Genomic DNA, 23,959 nt, shown 5'->3' with positions numbered 1-23,959 from the left:
GACCAGCCAACTTTACCGACCCTCTTCTGTAGCTTTAACAATCAAATAACAAATACAGAAGTACAAAAACGAATGGAAAGTTGGAAAAACAAGTGAAAACAGAAAACAAGCTGGTTGTCTTTCGTGTCTGACCAAGTGTTCCACTCACCAAAATGTGTAACATTTATTCTGCCTACTCTTTAACTTTGTTTTTCCACTGACCTGCCACACCCATAGCAGCTCACTATGTATCATCACTGTCATAAAACCTTAAAAAAACTGTCACTGTCAGAAAATCTTTAAAAAGAACTGCAAAGCAGATTTACAGGAAAGAAAAATAAAGGAAGGAAGTGATAAAACCCTGGCTTTCTGAGTTCCATGTGCTATGCATAAGGTTATACTTAAAAGTAACTCCATTAGCTCCTCTTGATTTTCCATTAGACTTCCATGAGCTTTTGTCCTGTTTGTGAAGAAAAAAGATGTGGTCCTGTTATCTCTCTTCATCCTCTTTGTGGGTTTCCTAATAGTTTTCTTTATTTTTCTGTTCATATAATAGAAATTCAGACATTATTAATTTTAGTTCATAAGCTTGTTATGTTATTGTCAAAAAAAAATCAAACATTTATTTAGCAAGTTTTAAATCAAATGGACAAGTGGGCTTTAGGCTGGCTCCCATCACATGAACTTCTTAAGATCATAATTAATTTTTGGATTATGTCACAACACAAAGGGGAGGAAATGTTTTTGCGGATGAGGGGCACTGGGTAGTTATTTTCCAGCAACATGGTAAAGCTGGGGTGGGGGTGGGAGCACTGTAACAGTGGAAATGATGCAGTTTTACACATGAGGTAAACAAGAAAAGGCAAAACGTCAGCCTGATAAAAATGTGTAATTGTGAAGTAAACCACTAGCCAAACAGGAAGAGAGGGCATGCATACTTTTGTTTATGATTCACGTGTGTTGTCTGAAGCACTTCCACGGCTACACAAAATATGGTGGGAAATTAGAGAGTGGCTTCGGCATAACTGTTTTGTGGTGGAAAGGAGAATGAGGAAACCCCTCTTTAAAATTGTTCTCATGAGTGGGGCGGATGGAAATCTTTAAGCTGAAGACGAGATAAATGGTTCCCACTGAGGACTGAGAAGTAGACAAAAAACAGATGTTAAACAGGGATGCCCCACCATCTGTATCACACTGTAAATGTTTACATGCTTTTGCTGCAAGCACATTCAACAATATGGAAACCATTACTGTTAGTTATATTAACACTTGTGATGTACTTATATTACTTACAATGAGACTTAATAGTTTTTGTGTAGTGTTGCTTCTAATCAGAAGCATTTTTTTCTCTAAAGGCTTTTGTACAACTTTTTACAAACTGTGGACATTCTCAGCGTTAAATGCTCAGTCTAAACAGTTAAATGCAACCCAAGAGTTTTGTGCATAGGTTATAGGTTATAGAGGGAGTCTAGGTTATACTCCCTCCATATTTTTTCTAACAGTAGAGTTGGCTCAGCTTTGTGGATTTCAGAGGGCGAGGACGCTTGCCCACCATTTCACACTGACTTTTAGTGTGCCAAATGTCAATACAATTTCTTTAGAAGCTGTCATCGTTCTGAGGTGTTGTTTTTTCTGTTTTGGACCTTATTACATATTTGTTTCTATATTTTTTCTCATTCTTACTGTTAGGGTTCCTATCTCTGTCTCAGCTGTCCTCTGACCACTTTCTGTTTTACTTTGAACCTTTCTCTTGTCTGTTGTTTTGATTTTACTTACTGTTTTTCCCCCCTTTCCTTTTTTCCACCTAGCTTTGTTCCCAGTTTTTCAGGTGCATATGATTTTGTCATCGAGGTTTCTGCTTTATTTGCCTCTTTTTTGGATTTTGACTTGTACTTTAGCGAGTAAAGGCTAAAGGAAATTGTTTGTTTCCATCTGCCTTTGTGCTCTGCGTGAGCCCGCTCATCAGATAACAGACTCAGCTTGATGAAATGCCTTACAAGTTGTTTTTGCAATAGTCCCTAACATTAACATTAGTATAAATACAGAACTAAACTGTCAAACAGCTTTGGTGACAGATATCTGAAGCTTGCTAATGTTAGTTAACATTGGATGCTGTAAACAAGTGGTGATTCCAGACTAATCAAAGCTTTACAAGCCAAGTTTTGTTTTGTTTTTTTAAGTTAATGACAACAACTTCTCATTTTTAAGAGGTTACGATATTCTCTTCTTAGTCCATAAGTGTTGTCTTGGTAATAAAATGACTGCAGTGCTTCTAAACATCGTGTCTGCCATGACCAATCTGTCATTTGTCAGTTTTCTTCCTGCAGCTGCTGAGGTCAGGGGCAAATTATATCATTTTAAGCAAGCAGTGATACTAGTCTTACTAGACCACAGAACAGGGCTTGGTCACAAATGGATGAGGCAGCTGACGTCATGTTTAACAAACTCCCTATGACTCACTTTTTCTTTATAGTGGAAGTAAAGTAAGTGAAGTATGTTTTTGTTTGCTGTTGATATAGAAACTCACTCTGATGACGGCTTCATCTCCCCGGTTTCCTTCTTTCCAGACATCACAGATGAAAATAAGGTCAAATTGAGATTTACCCCATTGGATGACAGGCTTTCAGTAGCCTCTTTCATGCAATTTTATTTTACCTAGACTTCACACTTTTTTTGATAAGGCTAGCAGCGGGAAATCAATAAAAAGCTGTGTTAGATGACACCACTTAGCGGCTAACCCTGTTACTCTCGGTTAAGAGAAAATGTCAGAGGAGGATTTGGGAAGCAGTAAGGAGACCTTTCAGCTGGTGGTTCCACATAAGCAAAGGATGTTAGAGGTGGTGGCAGATCTGTAATTCATGAACCTAATAGTAAATCCTGCCTAACATTTACTGAACTGTAATAAGTGTGTTACCTGACTGGTCAGTGACTATAATTAATCATTCTGTAGCTCTTTTAGATATAATTCTTAAAGACAGTATCTCCCCATACTTACAAAGAGCAAAATTCAATTGGAGTGTAGCTGTTGTCAGAAAGAAACAAAGCAAAACTCTCATTGGCAGCCTGTGCACTTTTTTATCATGTCAGTTTTGATACTTCACATAATATAGTATGAAATATGACTCTTTAAGTGTAAATAGGTGGGTAACGAGAAAAGAATATCTATATAGTGGTCAATTTAGTCTGATTTGTGATGTAAATACAGACTTAAATTAATCTTTATGTAGTGGTTAGATTGATTCCTGGCAACCTACTATTAACCTTTTCAAATTATGCATTTCTGAACCCTCTTAGGTGAGGTTAATCACTCAGAAATTTTAATTAAGAATTTTCAGTAATTTATTCAAAAAGACCCCAGTTTTAATGCATATGTCAGCTACGTGAGGTGTAGAGGGTGAAAAGGTTGCCATTTAGTGGCTTAATGTTTTAGGCTAATACTGGTTCTTGTTCCCCATCTAGTGTCCAGGTAAATGAAGCGCGTGAGAGTCTGTCAGGCACGTATTATATGATTACATGCAATAATTTAGCTTAAAGCTCATAAACAAGAAAAACAAATCCTGCATGAACACTGGATAAACTGTAGGCTATAATTAAAAAATGATTCAGCGGCTGATGCTGAGCTTCTCTCTCCCTAAAAACAGTATGGTGTTGCTACTAAATTAATCCAAAAAGTTTAAAAACAAAATATATTACACACAATTAGATAATATTGATAGTGTTAGTGTCAGGCTAAAACTGTTTAGAAAAACTGTCATGTGCATAATTTAAATGCAATACACAGTTTCAATGATCAAATGACTAAAGGACAGATGTACATTTTAAAGAACTACATGAACCCTATACCACAACATCTGGACCAGTTAACCACTGAAGCATATAATCCCTTTTTTATGTTCTTGGAAGAAACTCAGAAGACATGTCTGTAATTTGCAGATAACATGGCTGAGTGACTGGAACATGGCAAAGGGTCTTTTTTCCTTTTTAATCCTTTCAAAAAGTTTTGCTTCACCCTGCACGTTTCTTCTTGGTCTCCTGAATGAACAGGGTTACTCAGAAAATCTTTCACTGTCAGTTCAGTTCAGTAATATAACACCAAATCACAACAACAGCTGCCTCAACAGGCTTTATATCATAAGGCAAAGACCCTAAAATAATATACTGCTTCAAGAATTCTTTATTGGAAAGCCTGGACAATTCTGGAGATTGTAGAGCAATGCTGCCATCTAGTGGAATTCCATCTGCAACTGAAGCAAAATCTTTGTTGATAGTCCCTCCACATTGTAACCGATTTCAAATGGTGCTAGACATGATGGAAACTCTGAACACCAGAGGAAAACGGTCAGCCTTGGTAAGAGGGGGAGAGGGGGGTCTAGTGGTCAGAGAACTGGGATCAAACTGGTGTTTTCTTTCTGATTTACTGAGCATTAGGGTTGGAATATTACATGGAGAAATGTACAAGAAATCTGGAGCTACATCTAAATTTATGACACAAACAATGCAGTAAACTTTCTGTCAACCTAATGAAGAATATGGTTCAGTGACATCACTCCCGAAGTGTGTTCCCACTCAAGAACACCGATTTCAAATGGTGCTAGATGGGATTTTGTACTCTAAGACACCATCTGAAACCAGTTCCCTGGGGAGGATAACTTTGAGAGAATCCATTGTCTGAAGGCATGTCCTCATCTGAAATTAGAAAATAAAATAAAATAAATAGAAACACTGCTGTAACCACTTTGAGCACATCATTTTACAGTTGATTTGTCCAGTGTCTGTGGGAACACAAAATCAAAGCAGAGTTTCTGGCACATTTTGTGTTTGAGAATGAGACGACAATGAAGTTCATCAACATGCTGAATTTTCATTTTAGCAACTGATTTGTTCTAATACTGTCAAAGCACCTCAGCCCACAAGGTAGTAAATTTGATTTGTGTACAAATAAAAATAATACTAATTAAATTTCCCATTAGGCAGATGTTCTTTCCTGAAGTCATAGCCACCTGCCCAATGTAATTAATGATGCCCTTTGAAATGGCAGTAACACTAGTTTCACGAATGACAGCTTTTTGTTTTGACTACATTATGGAGAAAAACATTTTTTTTAAGGCACTAATCTGTGGCTTTTTCAGAAGGAGAACTCGTGCTGTGGTGCTGAAATTACATAAAAGCATTTTTGATGGACATCCCTTTAACTTTTAGATAATGACTTTGAAACAAAAAATAGAACTGTTTTCCTTATTTATGATGAAACTGACTCTTTATGCTAAGTACAGCTTACTGAATATGTGCAACATGTGCTACAGACACATTTGATTTAAGTTCAAAGATTCAAGCTAAAAAGTCGCTACTTTAGAATTAAAACTTTCCAAGTGGAGACAAATTTAAATAAGAACTCCAGACTCAGGAAGATTCAGACACTGAGAGCAACAAAATGATTGATGGACAGAACACTTCAGAATGACACAGCAGCTCAGTATCTTGCATTAGGAGAGCATCAGGTGATCTCAATGTAATAAAGGGCACAGTAGCAGCTTGGCACCAGTAACGAACTCTAACAAAAATTGTCGATGAATCATACTGTGGAAAAATAGATCGCTGCAGCTCCCTGTGGACTTCTTTGTAATGCACAATAGGATACTGTGGCCTCTCCTGGGTCTGCCTCAGGCATCCAGTCCTGCTCTTGGTCCAAGTGGAGTTGACTGTGGTGCAAAATGGGAAAAATAGGTCCTGAAATAGGTAAGTATTCATTAGTAAGAACTCCTATTGTTCATCCCTATAAGGTATGCAGAGTACATAATGTCCATAGGGAACTCATTTGAGACTTTCTCTGTTGCTGCTCCTGGTTTCTGCTGGAAATACAGCACAACACCAAGACAAATAAAGTGAAAACTCACCACGTTCTATATGTGGGTCGAGCATGAAAAGGCTGGCATGATCCTGCACTATATCAGCTCACTGCGTTCTGCTGATGGGAAAATGTGACGTAGAAACTAATCCCAAAACCATCATGTGTTTTTCAGGCATAATTTCCCTGTCAGTGAATCTCTAATCCTCCTCACTTGTAGTTTAATGTCTTGTATTCACAAACAAAAGCAGTTGTACTATACTGGCACTTGTAAAAAAAAAAACAATAGGGAATATATGGCGGCAAGTGCTATTATGCAGATATATATTTGTGTCCAAACAAAATGCAAAGCTATTGGTTTTGACAGGAACTCACGGTATTTACATGAATACAGTACCAGCTTCAGGAGTAACTCAGGCAGACAGTGTAGTCTAAAGGCCGCGACACTCCTTTCATCCGTCTTTGCCCTGTTTATTCTGACTCCTCCCACGCCACAGTACTAGCCCTGAACTCTGTATCTACGTCTGTCCTGATCGCTTGTTCTTTTTACTACAAGCTCTTTTCGCCATCTATTGCGTGTGCAGAAGCTGCTTTCAGCATCGAAGCAGTTTTTTTCCCCCTGCCAAGTCACCTGACCATCTACGGCTTGTTAAAGGCGCATCACTCCGGTTTGAGTTACGCAACTAGTGGTTTAATTTGAATCACAATATCAAGATGCATGCAATCACCACCTTTACCTTTACAATCATAGGCAAACTGCTTTAAAAAAGGATTACAGGTAACATAACTGTGTCCCAGTGCGTGTGTGTGGATATATCGATACACACACAATCCCAATCTCAGCAGACTGTTAATGTGTCACAGAGAGAGACACTGGGTTGGGCCAAATTAGAGCAGGTGACGTAAAATGAATGCCGAATGCCTACATATGTGTGACACCGTGTGCGTGTGACAGTGGGGGGAGGGGTTGTGTACTTGTGTGCACGTGTAAACAGGGAAGGTGGTTAATCCTCTTACAGATTAGAGGTCCTAATTTATCGGGAGTGAGAGGGGCAAACTCATCGAGGTGATGTGTTTTTGAACCACCCTTAACAATTGGGCTGCTTAAAATAAACCTACAGAATATTTTGGTTCACAGACGTGAATGTATATATGTGGAGTACACAACACATTGGAGAGCTACTTTAATTTGACTTTAAAGTTGACATTCACTGCTTTTTGATTTACTGCCATTAAAGGAGCTGAGGCAAAAAAAAAAGGAAAAAAGAATCACATGATACCTGTCTGGAACTATTAGACCTCATCTGCTGTTGATTTTTTTTCCTCTACAGACAATGTCCTAACAGTTCCAAATATTTGGATCTTATAAAACTTGGATGTCTCCTCCTATGTTGCATCACCTTCACTTCAGAGCAACAAATTGAAAAATGTTTAGAGAGGTTAGAGCCGTAACGCGTTCAGATGAGCCTGACACTTTGTTTATTGGATCTGCTGCACAATTGGTGGGAATAAATGGGAACGCCACAGGCGGAAGACTTGATTTACACTTTATCACGTTGTCCTGGCTCCTACTCTTCTTGTTGGGATGGGAAATATCTGATGTCATGGTGGTAACAAGAGTGGGGTTATGAGTTAAACAAGTAGAGAGAAAAGTATACACAGATTTAAAATATTTTAAACATGGCTGTAAAAACAAATTAGATTTCACTTTCTGAGAGAGGTGAAACCAGGTTAGTGTTCCCTGCTGATAAGTTATTTTGGACAAAAATACTGAAAAACACAAATAATCGTAAGTATTTACAGTAGTTAAAAACAAGAAATATGGAGGCATTTAATGATGGCAGGTGCCTGTAGACTTGTGGGTTCCAGCTGTTTTTGCCTCTTTCACAGCACATTAGGTACTAGCAGCTAACAATACCTGCAAATGAATGCTGCCTCACACTTATCTATTAATACATCATCATCTGGCAAGGCCAGCAGTGCTCCAAGTTTAAATTTAGCACTGTCATCTCTCGGCTCTGTGCCACCTCCTATTCTGTAATCTGTGTGTAGGAGGGATCTGTTTTAAGAGGCAGTGGGTCGCTCACTATTTTCTCTGAAGGCTTATGTGGGCTACAGGTGATGCTGGACCCCTGCTGTAAACACATCCGTCAATGGATTCACACGGCCTCTCTCGTCTTTGAAAAGCACCTCTTTGCCGCATCCATTTTTGGACCAGCCGAATCAGCTGAATTGCATTTGCTCCGGCTCTAAAAGAGGGATTGTTTTGTAGTAGTTTTTGGTAACCTCTCTGTTGTGAAATTTCTCCACGAAGTCTGAATAAAACTGGGTTGCAGGCTTCTGTTTGTTTGACTTGAGAGCCATCGCCTCCTCCCAAAAGAATTGCAAAGTAACTATTGAGGTCACGTTTCCTTGTCTGTGAAAGTGGGTCGCTTCTGCTGGTCAGCCTTTTAAGACGTGGTAAACATTCCGACTACACGGGGCCTGATTCTCACACCAGAGAAGAATATTCGAATGACCTCTGGCAGCCTTTAAAACCTAATTCAGAATATATTACTTGATTCATATTTTCAATATAATGCAAATGAGCCTTTGTGATGTTTTGCTGTGAGGCCACCCCGACCCTCCTCCTTTGGTGATCAGATTGTGCTTTCTCCCGTAACTTCTACCTCAGTTTTAAAACGACCATAATGACATTCCCTAGGGAGTCAAGTTTCTATTCAGTACACATAATTAAAGTTCAAAAGGTCCCCTCCCCTTCTTTGTCTTCCTCTCGCTTTCCATTTCCCTGTCAGTGGTTTCGCAACTCATGAGGCTACTGCTGATTCACCCATTGAGTGAACAAATCCACTTGACAGGATGGTGTTTGCTCTGCCTGTGTGTCTCATTTTCACCTGGTCTCTGAGAGGCAACGAAGCACCTTATCTTCTGTCCCTTTGACAGGTTAGCAGTAGGAGGGACCACACCTTCCTTCACTGAGGTCATAAGGAAGGTAGGAGTGACCAGCCGCCTCAGTGCCAACAGCAACAACGCTGTTATCACATCAAGCGTGTCAGTGTCCTATTGTGCTCTGGCAGGGGTACATTACAAGCTCTAGTAAAGTGTGACAAATCTGCTAAATGGCTCCAATTTACAGTAACAGCGAAGATTGCAAAACTATGACTAGCAGCTTAAGGCTGTGAGTAATTTATTTAAGTTTTATAATCCGGTTATCTTTGACCATGCCACCAATATAGCGTAGGGTTTAGTAGGCCCCAGAGATAGAGGAAAAACACCGAGTGGTCATTCGAGAGGAAAAATACCTGTGTGTCAACATCTCTGCACAGCAAATAATATTGCCAGCTATTGTATTACTCAATAGCACCCCCTATGTTTTGGACATACAGCTTGTTTTTGAAAGATCAAGTGCACACTCCCAGGTTACTATTAAGGACCTCCTGGGATCTCTGTGACGCAGCAAATGTTGCTTGATACCTAACCCACAAATCAAGCTGCGTCACCATTGTGTTGCTTACTAAACGCTCAAGTTTTTATTTCCTCTCAAATCCCACAAATAAGAGCACAACACGTATATGTACGTTAGTCTTTATTCAAAACTGCACTTTAATGATGACAACACAATGAAAAATGAGGCCACTGGCTGTTTAATGATCGTGCCAATACGAACTGCGTAACATCGTCCTCTCCCACAACAGGATTACGCACTATCCATCTCTTGCGCAGCATCCTATTCCGAGCTCTTCCTTGACACGCCATCCCTGTCGACACCACGCTTTGTTTACATCCTCATTTTAACGTTAAAAACAGTCACAAGTCAAGTTTCGGAATGAGCTCAACTACGCTGTTATGCCTTCGCAGCACGTTCAACCATCGCAGCGGAAATTCCCACTGGATTTCAAGTGGCTTGTCGGAGTTCGCGCTGACGCAGTTTAATTTACCTGTTGTCATATCGATGATGAAGCACCGTGATTTTACAAAAGTGTTTAAAACCGCTTTTTGCCATCAAGCCTCCGCGCCCTAGCCTATAAGACTGTGAAAGCAAGACTTTTATTTTCTTTCGTCATTCTTTACACTCTCACGATAGCACCCCTGGGCTTTTATTCTTACCTTTTCATCCAGCAATCCAGTGGTTATGAATTACATAGTGGTATTCTCTACGCAACATACGCAGTATTATGTCGCTTTGGCCATGTAATAGCATAAATAACTTACGTGTTTATCCCAAGCCTGTCTTCCTCCCGTGGCGAAGGAGTGTCACTCACTTCCCGGCCGGTGGCACTCAGACCCGGTCCTCGCTGAACTATCAGTCCATCTGATTCAGGTTTCGACGTTACTGTCGCCATTATCAATCTCAGAGCGCGCGTTATCACAGTGTATTCCCCTAACGATTTTCCATAGCGCAAGACGAGAACCCCGCCCCTGACACTCCCCCGGTTACTGATTGGCCAAGCGGCTGGAGACTCTTTCGTCATCGCCAGAATCACATGTGGCTGACGCATGTTTACAAACATCGGTGAAATCACATGGTAATGGTCGCCGTTTTACCGTAAACTACCTCCCACTGACGCAGATACCAGATGTCGTGACGAGAGGCTGTTACGAAAAAAAATGAAAACAGCAAGTAGAATATATAAAGGATATTTATCATGTTAGATATAAAGAGTAGAAATCGCTGGTACACTTTACCTTTGGGGGGTGGGGCGCATTTCTATAAATTATATAGCTTTTCAAAAATTGTTTTCTTCTGCCCTACTCCCGCTAATGTCGCACGAAAGTGGACTTGGGTTATACTTTATCAGGCAATAATTGCTTACATTTTAAATGGCTAAAAAGATATGAACCATGATCATTTTAAGTAATATATTTCATAGCTGCTACACACAGACGAAGTTATATTAACATCCACATCAAATTATATAGAATGCTTAATTTAATGGCCTTGTGTTTTGAAGTACTCTCTTAATAAGACTAAAGCCACCCCTCCCACCCCTTTTTTCTTCTTCGTAAAGGGACCTCCTAAAATGTTTTGTAACACAACTGATCCTGCAGTAAGCTGTAAGGTTACAAGAAAAAAACAAAAAAACAATCGTCTACATTGCAATGAGCATTGTGTCACGATAGATGGCACCATATTCATGAAATAGTGACTTGGTACCGTGAGGTTATTTTTATGGGTGCATTATACTATATCAGAAGTGAAATTCTAGACATTCACTATACATCTTTTGTGAGTAACAGATGACTTCTATCCTATAAACATGCTATATTTTTTTATACCAAGATTCGGGCAAGGAGCTGCTCAAATGGTAAAAACAAAACCATAGACTGTGTGATTCTGTATCTGCCTTTGGAGCTACTGCAGTTTGTATAGTTCGGTTATTATCAGACCGAAGAAGACATTCATTCTAATTTAGGCGGTAAACGTCACAAATCCCGTAGCAACCATTACTCTGACGTGATTCACTGCTTTACTTCACTGCACTTTACGGTAATTGTTTTGTCATGTAGCTTATGTTTTGGTGGGATATTTATGGCAGCTGAGACTAGTTATTAAAGTAATTAAAGATCCCACTCTTACACAGACAAACAAAGCCATCCTGGTATGTATGTTTAAAGTGGTAGCTGTTTGATTAGACTCGGTTATTTTGATTTTTATTACACCTTCCGAATTATGTTCTTGTTTTTGAGAAAAAGTGAAAAATATTATTAATTTGTAAGAGAACAAATCTGTTTTAGTCTCAGCAGTGTTACCAGGGCAGCTATGTGGTTTAAATACAACCTCTCTAAGTTTGATATAAGTTCTTGTTTAAGAGCAGCATGATAATTGACTGAAGGACAAATTCCCAGTAGATGGAGACACAGCTATCATCTGAAAGGCTAGCTCAGTGGTATCAAACTGATTTCAGTTTTGATCTGTTGTAGATGGGAACACTGAAACTACTGTCCAATAACCTAAAAAATAAATAGTTTTGCTTTCTTTAAATGTTCAGAAGATTAAGTACAATCTGAAAACATTCACATTTAATTAATTCATTCTATCCGTAGCAGCCTGGGGTTTCTTTAGAAAAATAAGTTCCCTTTTTAGCTTTATGACCTAAAGTCATTACAGAGATGCTCATCAGTGTAACCACTATGGTCTACAGAACATCGCTGATGTGTTTGTCAGTAAGAAGTGAGTAAAACTGTGGTGATGATTCAGACTCCTGCTCAACATATAGTTTGCAGTTCTTACAGTAACTCTATTGATGTCACTATTCTTACCAACTTGCAACACAAAATACGTACACACCTACATACAAACTTATATATTCCTTCTTTGCAATTATTGCACATTTTCTTCTATATAGTGGAACAGGTTGAACACTTTGGCCCACCAAAGGGACTACTGGTCCTGGTTTCTCATCCCCTGTTAGGTCATCCACAGAGTGGAAAATATAGGTTGGTTTTGCACATTGTGTCATGTTTATAGGACAACTGTCACATTAAATTACAAAGACATCAAACACAAACTAATTTATTGTAGCTTCTTTAAATCTAAACTAAATTAAACTAAATCAAAGAGGATATAAACTTTGGGTTTGACTGCGAGCTAGAATGAGAGATTTTAAGTAACATGTTTTGATATGTGCAATGATGGACTGATGTGGTCTTCTTTAGAGTCATTGCTGATCTGCTGCCAGCCAACACTCCACTAACCTTTCCACCCTCACGGCTTTACAGCAGCAGCACAGACAATGGAGGAGTGAAGCCCGGCAGGCTGGGTAAGTGAACCATTACAGTAGGCATGTAAGGGCTGTCAGCATGTAACAACAAGGGCTGATAAAGGTCACATCAGAATGACAGCAGTGGTTAATTTGCTGTGGCTGCACATTAAAACACATATGAAGTCAGGCTTTTCACACATGCAAGCCCGCTCTCCAGTGTATCTGGACACTGTCAGGTCACTTGTTAACTAAAGCTACATTTAAACTTTTAGTAAACCGAACTAAAAATAAGAAAGCACTGAAACATCAACTAAAATGTAGTGTATTTGCAAAACTAACTCAAATGAAATGAGAATATATCAGAAATACATTAAAAAAAGCTTATGAGCTAGACTATCGGTGGATTTTCTCTCATCTGAGATACCAAGTATACCATCTTCAGGGTACCACAGACCAAGAAACGAGCAGAAGGTAACATGTCATGTCTAGCGTTTTGTTAAATTCGTCACAAAAAACATACAGTGTCTTTTAAGAGTGTTTATTATCTATTTGAACATAACAATCTTTTTTGAATATCTTTGGAAGTAATTAACATGATGAGGAAAGAAAACAATGGAAGGTCCTAGAATAAAGGTAGTTAACTATTTAATTTTATATAAGGGAAATTCTAGATTCTATATGTGCATTACAGTTGGATCAAAAACACTTCACAATAATGATTGCTATCTATCTTTTTGCAAAGACTTGAATATATCGTTATCAACGCAAATATGCATTTTATACTAAAGATTATATGTGTAGCAAAATACAGCATTACATTTATGCAAATATTCAAGCTCCATTGTAGCAGACAAAGTTGAGTCTGTCTGCACAGTCCCAGCTGACCAAGTGCTGCTCATCCAGTGAGAGGGCCCCACAGCGGTGAGTCCAGGTGGGACACTGAGGCATCTCGTTTTGGTTCTTGGCCTGGTGATCAGCAAGGATACGATCCACCCAAAGCCAGCTGCCAGCTAGGTAGCGGAGGCTGGTCCACATGTTGTTGATTTCGGCTGTTCTGCTTGTCGCCATGACTTGAATCAGATCAGAATATGAGCGCAAGCTGAACAGTTCCATGCCCTTTATACGACAGTGCTCGAGTGCTTCCTCCCACGTCTTGTTTTCTTTCACCAGGACCAGGTGGCTCTTAAAGCAGAAGAAGAAGAATTTGTTCTCACAATTCTTTTTACGCCAGCCAGCTTGGTTTTTTACAACACATCTGTTATTAGGATCTATAGGGTCCTGTGGATCCCAGTTGAAGAAAGATGCATTTGTCCCCCCTGACCACTTCCAGTTATCACTGTCATCCTGGTAGAGACCAATCCAGTACAATTTTTGTCCCGATGGCAAAGAGGAAATGTAACTGCTGAATAATTCCTCTTCATACTGGTTACCGATTGATGACAGATCAGTATATTCATCTCTGCAGTATTTTCTGGCGTCAGACCAAGTCATTTCTCCTTTGACATAATAATTAGTACCAAAGTAGGTGCAGAGGGTCATCTTGAAGAGACCCATAAGAATAAGCAATCTGAGAGTGCTTATCTTCATGTTGAGTGGATGTTAGTTTCTTACTGTGGAATGACTTAACTCTGTTGGGGACTTTAAGCATTTGAAGGAGCAGCAAGCATCCAATCAGAGTTCATTTTAGCCTGGTATGAAAATGCACAGGTGTACTGAAATTAATTGATGGCATTCACAAATAAGGCTGCATGGAAAGTATTAACTAATGATTATAAGGGGTTTGACTTTGTTTGAAATTTTCCCAGTCATCTGTGCTACTCATTCAGGACTGATAATAGAAAAAAATTGGTATCATTCTGCCCTCTCTGTGGGAAATTATGGCATTAATTAGTTGCTCAGAAGTTTTTGTTTGTTTGTTTGTTTTTTAATACGCAGATTTTGGTTCTCGGATTCGAATGTGATGTTGATACTAGCCTGTCAACCAGGGTTAACTTCTCAGCATTAAGCTGATTTGCAGACATCAGGTTTCTAAAACTCTGTTGGCCTTCCCTTAACTTTTCAGAAAACATAAACGTGTTAGATAAATAAAAAAAAAACATTCAATTTTAACAGAAAAAAAACTGGTGAGACTGAAAATGATTGAAAATAGTGTGTTTTGTGTTGCCCTCCGTGTAATTCACATGCAAACTCAGGACTATTAATCCATGCAGTCTGCTAATGAAATGTTTTGAATTTTTCATTTGTGCTTTTAACTATGAAAATTTACACTACAGCATTTAGTCATGCAGGCTGCTTTCTGCACTGCCTTAGTCAAAATATTGATTTGCATTTCATTAGGTAGCATGACTGAGAACCCTGCATAATGTAATCACAGGACCACTGTTAAACTCCTTTCATTGCCTTTATTTTGAAGAATTTGATCAATATGGAATAACTAGAATTCTTTTTCTTCTTCTTAATAACAGGAAGAAAAATAAGAATTTTAGTTATTCCATTTTTGTCAAATACTATTGTATTGACTGCGATAACATTAGGGATAAAATATGTTTTTGGCAATTTATTATAGATGGAAGTAAATGTGTAAGCATACTGCAAGGCTAACACTGGACTTTTTTTGCACAAAAACTGCATATAAAAATTCAGCTAAGTAATAGGTGGATTAATTAAAATAAAAATTGAACTTTTTCCTATGCAGATGGAAAGTACAGAAAAATATTGAATATGTTAAAAAAAACATCAGCAGTGCATTAATGCAACCATAAAAACAGAAAAATATTTGTCAGTCTAAAGCAATTAAACTGTGACCAGTGTTCAGTTAAAGGGGTTTTGTTGTTTCCTAGGCTAAAGTCTAAATCACTAAAGCAACTGTCATTTTTATGTCAAATTTATATAACATGAATAGCCTGGCAACATTTTTTTATACCTCAGTGATACTAAAGGTCCAGGCAACTTACAGTCAGTCAGGTGACCACGAACTCCTCTATATATGAAAGTCTTCTACATTAAATGTGAGACCATTACACAACAATGTGCAAGACTGTTAAAAGTCCATAGAGAAAAGGTAAAGTGTTATTGTTGCAAAAGGTGGTTCTATAAGTTGTTGAATCTTGAGGTGTACTTAGTTTTTCATGCACTACTTTTGAAATTTGACTTTTTTTTTAATTAAATGAAAAACTACATAGTATAATATGGCACATGTTTTTTGTTTTGTTTTTATCCGAGGTTGTGATTTTAAAGCTCAGTGCACGCCGAGCCAAGCTCATGCTGAACGGATAGTATTTCCAGCTATCTGTGTTACCCATTAAGATCAAATAATGAGAAGACATCAAGTAGTGAGTCTGAAATTGTGTATTTTTCTGCCTTTGTACATAAAATTTCAATAGTCACTGATTTTCTTTTGTCTTAATATACTGAATGCGAATGTGACGATACAGATAGAAATATGTACTTATCTCTCAGATACCATTTTCCTCAATCTGGTCTCATCTGGGATTGAACTGTTTTGGGGGCATTTTCTATCAAGCTTAAAAATTGTGTTACTTTTACATGAATTGTTCATAGAGTCCAGTTGAAAATTATACAAGCATTAAAATATTAAATGAGCTAGTGTTAGTGGAACTGTCCTGTCACTTTACTGCACATTTAAAGTCATCAGTTTTTGTGGTGGAGTGTTCAATAACTTTAAAGAATACAAAGAAGTAGTTTATTTTACTTGTTTGTTTAAGGTCTTAAATGTGTGGCTCCAGACCCACATGCAACTTATTTGCCTTTCTCATGTGTCTTCCTGTGACTTTGACAAAATGAGTATGAAAATTTTTGCTGAAGTTTAATTTTGTACTATCAGCATTTAATTGAGTCAGTAGCATAAATACAGATAGGATTCAAAGTGGCCAGAGCTTTATTACGGATCTTTTTCAAAGTAGCCCTAGATATACTTATAGAAATAATCTTCCTCCATTCCCAGTTCCTCTAATTTGTTGGTAATTTAAAAAAAGTAAATACTAAGCAAGCAATTGTGGTAAGGCAACATAACAGGAGAAGATATACTTTATTTATCCCAAAATCTGGAATGTCTTTTGTTACAACACATAAACAGACAAAAGAACAGAACAACAAACAACTATCGGCGTATATTTCATGGAATTTAGTAAGTATTGAAACTGACTTTGATGACTATTTTGTCATCACAATTTACATGCACATTACATTTTAGAACAACATAATCCATTTATGTTTGTAAAGTCATAGATATATCTATATGAGCTGATATGTGATTTCGTAGTATAGATTATATGTATATCACACTGCACTGACACAGTTTATCCTACAACAGATGGAAAGGTTTACAGTAGCAGATAAAGTTCAGCCTGTCTGCACAGTCCCAGCTGTCCAAACGCTGCTTGCTCAGTGAGAAGGCTGCACAACGGTGAGTCCAGGTGGGACACTGAGGCAGCTCCTGTGGTATTCTAGACTGCTGGTCGTCAATGGCCCTATCCACCCACAGCCAGGTGCCAGCTAGGTAGCGCAGGCTGATCCACACATGGTCAGTCTCCGTTGCCTTGCTTGTTTGCAGGACTTGAACAAGTGCTGTCTTAGAAAGTAAACTGACCAGTTCCATGTTCTGGCTGCGACAGTGATCGAGTGCTTCCTCCCACGTTTTGTTTTCTTTCACCAACACCATGTTGTTGTGAAAACAGAAGAAGCTGAATTTGTTCTCACAGTTGTTTTTAAGCCAGCCAGCTTGACTGAATACAACACATTTTGTGTTTGCAGCTGCATCATGCCCTTTTGTCCAGTTGAAGAAAGATGCATTTGTTCCTCCTGACCACTTCCAAGTGTCATGGTCATCACTGTAGAGGCCAATCCAACTGTCTTGTTGAAGTGATGCATCATCTTTTTCCTCTGAATCTGAATGAACAAGTGAAAAAAGTTGAAGCAGTGCATCTTCTTCTTCCTGATTGTTGATTGAAGACAGATCAGTGTAGTGCTCTCTGCAATATGTTCTGGCGTCTGACCAAGTCATTTTTATGCTAACATAATGATTGTGCCCAGTGAGGATACCAAGGGCCAATTTGAACAGAACTGTAAGAATGAGGAATCTCAGAGCACTTATCTTCATCTTGAGTGTACAAGAGAGTTCCCTTCTGTGGAATGACCTTGTCCTATCAGGGGTTTTAAGGAACTTGAAGGAGCAGCAAGCATCCAATTACAATGCATTGTAGGCTGTTATGAAAATACACAGGTGTACTAATTGAGGGCAGTTACAAATAAGGGTATTACGTTAAAAACTACGTAATATAGTTATGTAATATATACATATATGTATATATGTACATACGTTTTAAGTAATGATTTTATGGATTGTGGCAATATTTTGTGTTATTAACTTACACCCTGGATAAGAACATTGGTGGGGGAGATTGTCACATCTTGCAGGAGCTTTCCTCTCCTCAGGAACTCTCTGCAGGAGGGGGAGATACAGGAGAGGTGGAGGAAGATCTCAGCCTGGGCGTCTATTGTCTCATGTAGTCTGGAAGATGAGTGGATGGTGGGGTGGGTGCAGTTTTCTCTGTGGTGGGGTTGGGTGGACTGTCCCGGGCTCTGTGGGGCCGGGGGGCGCTGCTGCACTGGGCCCCGGTCTGGATGGGCCTGGGCCCCCTTTCCCTGGCGGGTCGTGGAGTATGGGAGTGCCTACTGGGGTCAGCGGAGGAGCTGGCCCCAGGGAGGGGTCACCTGCCCCTCCCTTCCTTCCCTCCCCATCTCCAGCTGCCTCTCTCTTCCCGCTCCACCACAACCACCCACACATGGAGGGCCTTGGAGTAGGGGTATGTCACCAGGGTGCAGAGGAGGCTACCCCCCCGTCCCCTTCTGGCTGCCTCTGCCTCAATTTTATCCCACAACTTAGACATTCACATTACTCACACTCTCATTACACATACATATAGGATCTTGGGGGTGGGCACGATACACGGAGTCCAAATTACCATCAGGGTGTACACCTCACCCCTGGCGTCGTTGCCCACCTCTCAATTTTAAATACACGTAGACATTGAGGGCTAGCAGGAGGGACCATGCGCTTACCTGCTGCTCTCTGGCAGGTAGCTCCATGCCCTCCTGGGTTTTAATTGCACCTTAGAACACACATGCATCAACACTACAATGAGCGGGTGGAGGGAGGTTTGGAGTCTTCTCTCACCCCCGTTCTCTGCGGCCTGCTGGAGCGGGGGGGCTAGGAGGAGGAGTTGGCCGTCCGACTGCGGTCTGGAGTGTGGGGCCTCCCCGCTGCTGCGGAGTCGGGGCGGTCTGCCCCCCCCCCACCGCAGGGAAAAGGGTAACACCACCTGGGTCTGGGTGCAGTTCCCCCCTCCAGGGGCAAGGGTACCTAGACCCGGTTCGTAGAGTACGCTTGGGGAGTGTGATCGTGTGCACAGCGTCTCTTTATGTCTGTCTCCACGTTGGTTGAGTGTGGAGTAAGTGCATATGAGAGCATGAGGGAATGGATGTTTGTGTCTGTGTGTGCCTGTATGTCTGTGTCTATATGTCAGGTTGGGTATCAGACGCCACCTCTCTGGGGACATCTCAGGCCCTCCAAGGTTTGGAGGCCTATCTCCACCCACCACCACTTCCCCTGCCAGTGGCGGACTCCCTCAGGTGTCGGTGCGTTGGTGGTTCTTTGTGTGTGGGGGTGGGCGTCCGGGTACACACCGGCTCACTCCTTGACGGCCGCTCATCGGGGCCTGGAGCCTGGGGCTCGCTCGGGCCACTTCGGAGGTGGGGTGCCCCCGGCCTCTCGGCCTGGGGCTCGGTCACTCAGGCACAGCTGGCTGCCGGCGGAGCTCACGGGCGCGTCACTGCAACTCCCCCTGGCTTCTGCTCCACGGCTGCTGAGTGAGCCCTCATCTGGGACTCTCCTCAGCTCTTACTGGGACAGTGGCGCGGCTGCCCCTCTGTTGGTCTTCCTTGGTCTCTTGTGTTCTGGGGGCCTCTGGATGTCTGGAGTTTTGATCTCTTCCATACCTGCTTCATACCCTGGAGGACGGGGCTGTGGCTCCCCACACTCCATAGCAGATCGTTACATGGAGAAACCTTTGGAATGCAAGCATGCTGATCCACACAGGTATGCACACAGGTGTACACACGGGTATTCACAGACGCGGACTACAGCTTTCTTGGCTGCTGCCTCAAAGCACATTGTGCGCTGTCTATCTTGCGTGCTGCACAATATCGTTTATTATTTAGTATCTACTGATATCTACTGCTAGCTAGTTTATTGTGATGGTGCCGTTTTTTTTATTATGTTGCTCTTTGTTGTTTGCTTTCTCTTCTGTTTTTTTTCTCCATACAGGTGACCCAGGTGTTTTGTTTTGTTTTTTGTTTTTTTTTCTTCCCCCCCCTTCTCACCGTCTCTTCTCCCCTTTGGTTTTCTTTCTCTCCCTCTCTTTCTTTCATTCTTTCTCCCTGTCCTATCCCCCAGTCATGTCTGTCACTGTGACAAAGTGGGTGAGAAGACCATTTGTCTACATTCTTAGTTAACATTCTTGTTTTGATTTAACCATATTTCACATGTAATCTGCAATAGGCAAACATCTACTATCCCGGGTTTGTTTATGTTCTGCACTTTTACAGATTATATAATATAACATCTTGGTTTAAATCAATTCATGCAAGTTTGTTAAGTTAACATGTTATTTATTTCAACTGTTAATTTGTATTGTTTGAACTTACCTTTACCTACCTGTCTTCCAGAAGCAAAAGGAGGAAATGTAGTTCTACTTCCTGCTTTATACCTTCTGGGTTCATCTGAGGTCACAGGAAGAGACCAAGGGCAGGAGGGGAAGAATTCTTATAATTTAATAAAGTTGATTTTAAAGGGTTTATAAAGAAATAGATTTAATGTTGTGATATGTATTGATTACACCAGAGTTTATGTTGCCAGTCAAGAGGAGTAGTAGAGGATGAATATAATCATGTTCATCTCACCTACCTACTGAATGGAATAGTCCAGAGGAGAAAGTGTTTGATTAAGGGGACTATTTAAGCAGACGAACTCAGGTGTTTCAGAAGAAGGGTTCAGGTCAGTGTAGCTGTGTGCAGTTTGACCTTAATTTCCGTTGATTTAAGTTCAGTTATGTTTATTTGAATTGAGTTTATTATAGAGTTGAGTTTCTTATTTGTTTCTTTGTAAATATTCTTGGGCCACAGAATGGTGAATAAATCACTTGCTACACTGGACAGCATCAGTCTCCTGCACTTCTTTGACCGCTTAAGTCGAGTCCTACCACATTTGGTGGCAGCAGTGGGATTCCAGGCCAATTAAGGAGTGGAGAAGATGTCTACCCGAGCAAAGAGAGGGCATGTACAGTTGTGGATGAGGAAGAGCCTCAGGAGCAGTACTTCCCTTCTTCAGCTGTCAAAACTGTGTTTCCAGATTTAAACCATTTGCCTTTGGAAAGACGTCAGGAGGTGCAATCACTTATGACCAAAGAACTCTTCAGTCTAAAGCCAGGTCGTACACACCTCATTGAACACAAAATCACTTTGCATTCTCCAGACCAACGGCCAATTAGAGATACCACTTGCCGTATCCCAGCTAAGCTATTGCCTGAGTTGAAAAGTGAGCTGGAGGAGATGCTGGCTGCAGGAATCATTGAGCCATCGCACAGTGAGTGGTGTAGCCCTGTTGTGCTTGTACCAAAGAAAGATGATCCTAAGCTTAGATTTTGTGTAAACTTTTCTAAGTTAAATTCTGTGTCTGCTTTTGATCCTTATCCAATGCCGAGGGTTGATGAACTAATTGATCGTTTGGGAAATGCTAAATTTCTGACTACCCTTGACCTCTGTAAAGGTTATTGGCAGGTTCCCTTGACAGACTCATCTAAGGACTTAACAACATTCAGAGTGCCGAGTGGACTGTTTAGATTCACAGTGATGCCCTTTGGTTTGCATGGAGCACCAGCTACATTCCAAAGGTTGGTGGATCGAGTGTTGAAGGGTGCAGAACAATATGCAGCTGCCTACATTGATGACATTGTTGTTTATAGTGGTACATGGGAAGATCATCTGAAACATCTTGCTGATGTGTTTCGACGTATCGCAAATGCTGGACTTGTCATAAATGCCAAGAAATGTCACATCGCCAAGCCCGAGGTGCAGTACCTGGGTTATGTAATAGGGGGTGGAGGCATTCGCCCTCAGGTTGGAAAAGTGGATGCAGTTGCTGCAGCACTCTTGCCAAACACAAAGAAAAGGTTGAGATCATTTTTGGGATTAGTAGGTTGGTATCGTCGACTAATTCCAAATTTTTCATCAAGAGCAGCTTTATTGACTGACATGACAAGAAAATCTAGTCCTACAAGGATCAGGTGGACGAAAGATGCTGAGAATGCATTTAATGATTTGAAAGACTGTTTGTGTCAGAAACCTGTTTTGCAGTGTCCAGATTTTAACCTTCCATTCACAGTACAAACAGATGCCTCTGAGGTGGGTCTGGGAGCTGTTTTACTGCAAGGAGAGGAAGGGCAGCAGTTGCCTGTCCAGTACATCAGTCAAAAACTTTTTCCAAGGGAAATGAGGTATTCGACCATTGAAAAGGAGGCATTGGCGATTAAATGGGCTCTAGACACCTTGCGATATTATCTTGTTGGGAAAGAGTTTGTTCTTGAGACTGATCATCGTGCTTTGCAATGGATTCATAATATGAAAGACACTAATGCCAGGATAACAAGATGGTATTTATCTCTCCAGCCTTTTCGTTTCCAGGTCCAGTATAGACCTGGACATAAGAATGTCATTGCTGATTTCCTGTCCCGTGACTCAGAGGAGTAACGGTCTTAAGGGGGGGGGAGTGTGACAAAGTGGGTGAGAAGACCATTTGTCTACATTCTTAGTTAACATTCTTGTTTTGATTTAACCATATTTCACATGTAATCTGCAATAGGCAAACATCTACTATCCCGGGTTTGTTTATGTTCTGCACTTTTACAGATTATATAATATAACATCTTGGTTTAAATCAATTCATGCAAGTTTGTTAAGTTAACATGTTATTTATTTCAACTGTTAATTTGTATTGTTTGAACTTACCTTTACCTACCTGTCTTCCAGAAGCAAAAGGAGGAAATGTAGTTCTACTTCCTGCTTTATACCTTCTGGGTTCATCTGAGGTCACAGGAAGAGACCAAGGGCAGGAGGGGAAGAATTCTTATAATTTAATAAAGTTGATTTTAAAGGGTTTATAAAGAAATAGATTTAATGTTGTGATATGTATTGATTACACCAGAGTTTATGTTGCCAGTCAAGAGGAGTAGTAGAGGATGAATATAATCATGTTCATCTCACCTACCTACTGAATGGAATAGTCCAGAGGAGAAAGTGTTTGATTAAGGGGACTATTTAAGCAGACAAACTCAGGTGTTTCAGAAGAAGGGTTCAGGTCAGTGTAGCTGTGTGCAGTTTGACCTTAATTTCCGTTGATTTAAGTTCAGTTATGTTTATTTGAATTGAGTTTATTATAGAGTTGAGTTTCTTATTTGTTTCTTTGTAAATATTCTTGGGCCACAGAATGGTGAATAAATCACTTGCTACACTGGACAGCATCAGTCTCCTGCACTTCTTTGACCGCTTAAGTCGAGTCCTACCACAGTCACGTTTGTAGCAACTGAAAATAAAATAAATTCATAATTATAATAAAGGTCAATCAAATGGACCAATATGGCAAGGCCATGATGATCCACTTGGTAAAATAAATCCGCTTGGCATCTTTCTTGGCCTTAAGACAACAATTCTGATGGCTAAAGATCCAAACGGGACACACACAAAAAAAAAAAAAAGAACATTGGGTATTAACTCTAAAGGAGGGGCATGTTTGTACCCTTCGTTGTGGGAAGCTGAATCCGTATCTGGTGTTGAAACTGTCCTGTCAGTCACAGCTTCTTAGCATTAAGCTTTCTGTTATAAGTTGTGTAAGGCATGCATTAATTTTTGAGACGGCATAATTCAAAAAATTACATAAAAAAAGAGGAGAATATAAAAACATCTCAATCTTGAGATTGAAAAGTATTTAACTTTGTGTGTGTAATGATGGAAGTATTCTCTCCTTGTACCTTACATGCAAACTCAGGGCTATTAATCCGTGCAGTCTGCTAATGATATGTTTTGAATGTTTCATTTGTGTTTTTCACTATGGAAATTTACACTTCAGCATTTAGTCATAGAGGCTATTTTCTGTACTGCCTTAGTCAAAATATTGATTTGCATTTAAGTAGCATGACTGAGAACCTTGCATAATGTATTCACAGTGCCACTGTTAAACTCCTATTCCTTTGCATGTTCTTTTAAATTTGTTCATGTTTACATTTGTAATATAGTCAGTTTTAGAGTAACAATCAAAATAATTGTGTCCTCCAAGATGCATATTGAAAAACAAGTTTGT

Source organism: Maylandia zebra, linkage group LG5 (assembly GCF_041146795.1).
Source record: "Maylandia zebra isolate NMK-2024a linkage group LG5, Mzebra_GT3a, whole genome shotgun sequence".
Lineage (NCBI taxonomy): Eukaryota > Metazoa > Chordata > Actinopteri > Cichliformes > Cichlidae > Maylandia > Maylandia zebra.
This window is presented reverse-complemented; position numbering follows the sequence as displayed.